We start from the raw sequence: 6,412 nt of genomic DNA, 5'->3' as shown, positions 1-6,412 counted from the left end.
TTTGATATCTTGCATATTTGCATTGTTTTAGCTATTCATTCATAAGCATTTGCATCATATAGATTAGGATTTAGGCATGTTTAGGTTGCATTTGGCATACATATGTCTCTATCAGGTATTGGAACACCACATGGAGTTCTTGGAGACATTTGGAAGCAATGTGATCAAAAAGGAGGTGAAAGATGAGCATGGATGGAGGCCTTAGAGAAATCTTCTGTTGCTAAGATTTTGTGGAGACACAGGAAATTGAGTTAGCTTTCTAATGGAAGTGGTTTCAAGTCATTTGGAGATGTAATGAAGAAGTTACGATCAATTTACTAGAGGCATATCCATCCTGGTCGAGAACCGCAGAGTGACCTTCCGGAGCGACCCCCCAAGGTCGCTCCCAACCAGAGCGACCAACCAGAGCGACCCACCTAAGTAGCTCGCGTTTTCATCGCCCGGAGACACAAAAATGGAGGCTGGAGCGACCTCTCAGAGCGACCCCCCAAGGTCGCTCCAGCCCTTTTGCTACACGATTTTATGATTTTTCAAGGACCTTTTTGCAATTTCTTATGCACGTTTTTACTCTGAAAAACCTAATGTTTAAGGATGTTGTAGCCACCTTTTGGCAGATTATCTTTGATCTATTGAAGAACAAAAACTCTCTCAAGAAAAGTTTCTTTTTGGCTTGATTGTGATTGTTCTTGTGATTTCTCTTCTATTCTCTATATGATTCATCTGAAATCCATCATGGGTTTAAGAGGAATCATGGGATTAGTGAGTAATCACCTTTTGGATTCATGGGTTAGGGTGATTAAGGGTGATTAGGCTAGTTCTAGGATGTTTTAGGTGTAGATCATACTTGTTCCTTGCTAGTAGAGTGATCTTAATGCATCATTTGAGTAGGCCACTCAAAGGGTGATCTCTAGGCATTTCCCACCCAAAAGGTGTTTGATGAAATGCCTGAGTCAACTCTCCTAGGCTTTTAGTGTACTTTGCCAAAGAGATTTGTTGTTAAAGATGCTAAGATAGCTAATAGACTTGTTAGTAATGATTGCTTGCATGTTATTCAACCAAAGACATTTGATGTTTGAGACATGTTAGCAAATGAGCATTCATCTAGACATAGAGCTTGCTTAGAATTGTGTCTAGGCTTAAGGTTAATAGTTTGATTGATTCATTTGTCATCCTTAGTTCGAAACTTGATCACCCAAGGTCTGAAATCCCTATACCCATGAGTTCTCCTTTCCAATAGCTTAAAAGTATCATTTCTGTTACTTGCATTCTAGTTTTAGTTTAAAAACCATCCAATTCACTGATTGCACTTAGATTAGGCAAATACTTGCATTCTCTCTGCATTTGAATCCCTCAGAACTGGTTCGACAACTTACTTCCACTATACTATCATTTGACTTAGGAGCCTCAAAACTCCTAACATCAAATTGGCGCCGTTGCCAAATTCTGAGTTTGATTTGAACATTGAGATTTAGTCATTTGCTTGAGACTAAGTCATTTTTATTTTTGTAAGTTACTGATTCTCTTCTTCACTCTTTGTGATTTTCAGGTGTATGAACTTGAGGAGCAAGGGTACATCAAACCTTGTTCCAAGAGCCACAGACATCAGAGCTTTAGAGAGAGAGTGTACTAGAAAGAGAAGACAAGAAGAGCAACAGGCTCAACTGCAGCCACTGGAAGCTGCAATGGAAGAACAACAAAATCCTCAGAACCCCAATGGACCTCAACAGCGACCAGCTCGCCCCATTGGCACTTATGACCGCCCCAACATCCATGGTCCTAGACTTGGAATTCGAGCACCAGCTGTGGCTGCTAACAACTTTGAGATCAAGTCAGGACTGCTAAACTGCATAGAGAACAACAAGTATCATGGTCTGGCTGTGGAGGACCCATTTGATCACTTGGATAAGTTTGACAGCTACTGTGGTATGTCAAAGACTAATGGTGTGTCAGAGGATGCCTTAAAGCTCAAGCTATTCCCTTTCTCTTTGGGGGATAAGGCACGTCAGTGGGAGAAGTCTCTACCAAGTGACTCCATCACCACTTGGGAAGACTGCAAAAGGGCATTCTTGGAGAAATTCTTCTCTACTTCAAGAACTGCTAAGTTGAGGAATGAGATCTCCAGCTTCCAACAGAAGAACTTGGAAGGATTCAGTGAAGCTTGGGAGAGATTCAATGGTTACCAAGCTCAGTGCCCACACCATGGATTCTCTAAGGAGAGCTTGCTGAGCACATTCTACAGAGGTGCTCTTCCTAAGTACAGAGCCAGACTGGATACAGCTAGCAATGGGTTCTTTTTGGGGAGAACTGAGGAAGAGGCAGAGGCTCTGGTTGACAACATGGTTAAGAGTGATGCAGTCTACAGTGGAGACCATGACAGAAGCAGCAGAGGTGATGACAATCAAACAAGGAATGAGATAAAGGCTCTTCAGGAGAAGATTGACAAACTCATTGCTGATAAGGCCACACAAGCGCAGGTGAACTTTGTTGGCAACCCAAGCCAGGAGATACCTCCTACTGTCAATGAGGTTGATGGTTTGGAAGGGCAAGAAGAATTGTGTTTCATCAACAGTAATGGTAGCTGGTACAAGAAGGAACCCAACTTTCAGTACAACAACTACCAACAGAAGCCCTATTCAAACAACCAGCAGAGTGGTTATCAGCCTCGAAACAACCAGCAGAGCAACTATCAGCCTCAGCAAAACTCCTCTCCTAGCTCCTCTGCCCCTCAACAGAGCAGCACTGATGCCTTACTGAAACAGATCTTGGAGTCTCAGACTAGAAGTGAGAAGCATGTGGGCTATGAGCTGAAGAACCTTCACTCCAAGATTGATGGGAGCTACAATGAGCTCAACAACAAATTCTCCCACCTTGCTTCTTCTGTCAAGAATTTGGAGAATCAGTTTGCTTCCATGAGCTCCCACCAGAACCGCCAGCAAGGATCTCTACCTGGAAAGTCAGATCAAAACCCCAAGGAAGCAAAAGCTGTCACACTTAGGAGTGGTAAGCAGTTGACTCCTGTAACCCTCACCAAGGATGCTGAGAAACAAGGTGAGGAGGTGGCCATCAACCTAGATGATGAAGTGGTCATTGTTGATGAGAAGACAGATGCTGAGATCTTGGAGAAGATTGTGAAAGCCAAGGGTAAAGGAAAGGTTGGAGAAGAGAAGAAAACAACAAAAGATGGTGAATCTGCTGCTCCAGCAAGTGAGAGCTCTCCTGTCCCCCCTCCCTATGAACCAAAGCTTCCATTCCCTGGTAGATTCAAGAAGCAGCTGCTACAGAAGTACAAGGCTTTGTTTGAGAAGCAGATGAGTGAAGCTCAGGTTACAATGCCCATCATTGATGCTTTCATGCTGATTCCTCAATACAGCAAACTCCTGAAAGATGTTGTAGCTGCTAAGAAGAAGGAGATGGAGGGCATGATGGTTCTGAGTCATGAGTGCAATGCCATCATTCAGAGGCTTGATGCTCCAGAGAAGCTAGAGGATCCAGGATGCTTCACACTACCTTGTGCTCTTGGACCTATGGTATTTGAGAAATGTCTCTGCGATTTGGGAGCTAGTGTCAGCTTGATGCCTTTGTCTGTGGCAAAGAAGCTTGGATTCACTCAATACAAGAAGTGTAGACTCTCTCTGGTGTTGGCTGATCGTTCAGTGAAGTACCCTGTGGGCATTCTAGAGAACCTCCCTGTGAAGATTGGAAGGTATGAGATACCTACAGATTTTGTGGTGCTTGAAATGGGTGAGGAGGCTCAAGACCCATTGATTCTTGGAAGGCCATTCTTAGCTACAGCAGGAGCTATTGTGAATGTGAAAGAAGGGAAGATTGACCTCCATTTGGGCAAGGAGAACATCCTCCACTTTGACATCAAGGAGAAGATGAGGAACCCCACTGTATGTGGACAAGCCTTCACCATTGAAGAGATGAATCCTCCTCCTGCTGATGATCACTTTGATGAGCTACCACCTGAGGAAGATGGAGTGTCAACTCCACTCTCTGCACCTATTCCAGCCTGATCCAAAGGAGGCAAAGTCAAGCTAGAGACTTAAAACAAGCTCACTTGGGAGGAAGTCCCATGAGTATCCTTGTATATATTGCATTAGTATTTGCATTATCATTCTATTGCATAGAACAATGGGAAAATGAAGTTGTTTGCAGGTGTGGAGCAGAAACTCGGACATCAGAGCGAGGTCATGGAGCGAGGGAGAGAAGTCGCTCCAGCTGGGATCGACTTGCCCACAGCGACCCCCAGAGGTCGCTCGTGTCCTCCGGAGCGAAACTGACCATGGAGCGAGGTGTCCGTAGCGACGTCATAAGGTCGCTCCAGCTGGGAGCGACCTGCCACAGCGACCCTTCCACCTCGCTCCCGTCTCAGGTAACTGGAAACTTCCCTTCTCCCATCTTTTCTTTGTATTTCACATTTCCATTGGGTACCTCACTCACACAGAGACTGTGTGATTTAAGTGTGGGGGAGGTACCAAGTATTTGATCATGTTTGTTTCCATGATTTTGAGTCTCATGCATTGCATATTACATTCTTATTTGCATAAAAAAAAAATTGAAAAACACAAAAAGAATCATTTAGTTGCATCATTTGCATTTTTAGGATTGAGTCTAGAAGCATATAGGTTGCATTCATGCATTAGGGGGATTTCAACCTTGTAAAGAGCTCATGCTAAGTACTGAATTTGTTGACCTTTGTAATCATGACAAGTAGCTTGAGCACCCTTTAGAAAGCTTGTAAACTTCGCGCCTTGAATGCTCCTCTTGAAACTCATTTGACTGTTGATACTCTCTCTTTGAAGCAAGCTCCTGTTTTAATGTCTCTTGCATATGGTCTCTTGTGTACTAAGTCATGGATATACACACTTGAGTTGTCCCATCTGTTTTACCAATCTTTTTGACAAACTCAAGTGGTACTCCACTCCCAAAACCCATACCTCATTTTTAAACCATCATTATTTGTTGAGTGAGGCCTCTTTGGAAAGCTTTACATGTGCATAATGTTGAGAGTATTGGGAACGACAATGCTTAGTCTCCATTCTTGCTAGATTAGTCACTCTATTGTCTAGCTATAGGAAGGGGGTGAGTGTTGTGATTGTGATTTGGGAATATGAAAGGTTTGACTCTTTGTGCTTAAATGATTAGTCTTTTTGGGATAAGTGGAGAAGTATCTAGCTCTTATTGTGAAAAGTCTTGGCCCCCAAATATAAAAAAAAAAAAGAAAAAAAAAGAAAAAAAAAGAAAAAAGAGAATAAAAAGGGGGCTAGCAAAGTTGTTAGGAGCTCAGATTTGTTTTAAAATTGTGAAAATCTCTTATTGATTTCAAAAAGAAAGAGTCTGATGTGAAAAATGTTCTTTGGATCTTTTGGTGAGAGATGTGAGTTGGGTTTGACATTGAGGAATAATTGAATATCTTGTGTGTTTGGGAAAGATAGAACAATGGAGATTGAGCATTGTATGCATGAGTTGATCCCTTTCTTAGATATATTATGTGTAATGTCAAAGCTACTTTGTTTTGAGAGTAAACCACCATAAAAGATCATTTTGAACCTCTGATTTCACTTGCATTAAAGCCTTTGTCTTACCAAACCAAATGACTTGGACCAGTTGACCATTTGTGAGATGTCTATTGAGTTTGCTTCATAAATGTTAGAGAGATGTGGATTTGTGGTTTGTAGATGCATGGTTAATGAGTGTAGAGATCAAAGGAGCTGAGATAGGCTTAGAGAAGTTAGAGATGGATAAAATCTTTGCTCTTGCTATTTGGTATGATTATGCAAGGTTGTTAGGTTGAGAACTAAGAAGAGTTTCTTTTGGTTGTGAGTCCCCATTTTCAAACTTTTTCTCCTTGGTTCTTGAAAGTTTACTTGTGGACAAGTAAAGGACTAGTGTGGGGGAGTTGATATCTTGCATATTTGCATTGTTTTAGCTATTCATTCATAAGCATTTGCATCATATAGATTAGGATTTACATGTTTAGGTTGCATTTGGCATACATATGTCTCTATCAGGTATTGGAACACCACATGGAGTTCTTGGAGACATTTGGAAGCAATGTGATCAAAAAGGAGGTGAAAGATGAGCATGGATGGAGGCCTTAGAGAAATCTTCTTTTGCTAAGATTTTGTGGAGACACAGGAAATTGAGTTAGCTTTCTAATGGAAGTGGTTTCAAGTCATTTGGAGATGTAATAGAGAAGTTACGATCAATTTACTAGAGGCATATCCATCATGGTCGAGAACCGCAGAGTGACCTTCCGGAGCGACCCCCTAAGGTAGCTCCCAACCAGAGCGACCAACCAGAGCGACCCACCTAAGTAGCTCGCGTTTTCATCGCCCGGAGACACAAAAAGGAGGCTGGAGCGACCTCTCAGAGCGACCCCCCAAGGTCGCTCCAGCCCCTTTTGCTA

General features: G+C 42.5%; 1 non-coding gene across 1 annotated transcript; it reads right to left on the bottom strand.

Moving 5' to 3' along the window:
• Positions 1 to 2,099: 2,099 nt before the first annotated feature.
• LOC130506175 (small nucleolar RNA R71) lies at positions 2,100 to 2,206 on the bottom strand. Its single transcript, XR_008941919.1, has one exon. It is a non-coding gene; the product is annotated as a small nucleolar RNA R71 (small nucleolar RNA).
• Between the last annotated feature and the right edge of the window lie 4,206 nt (positions 2,207 to 6,412).

Source organism: Raphanus sativus, unplaced genomic scaffold (assembly GCF_000801105.2).
Source record: "Raphanus sativus cultivar WK10039 unplaced genomic scaffold, ASM80110v3 Scaffold2961, whole genome shotgun sequence".
Classification (NCBI taxonomy): domain Eukaryota; kingdom Viridiplantae; phylum Streptophyta; class Magnoliopsida; order Brassicales; family Brassicaceae; genus Raphanus; species Raphanus sativus.
Note: the sequence above shows the minus strand (reverse complement) of the source record. Positions and strands in the feature narration are given on the sequence as shown.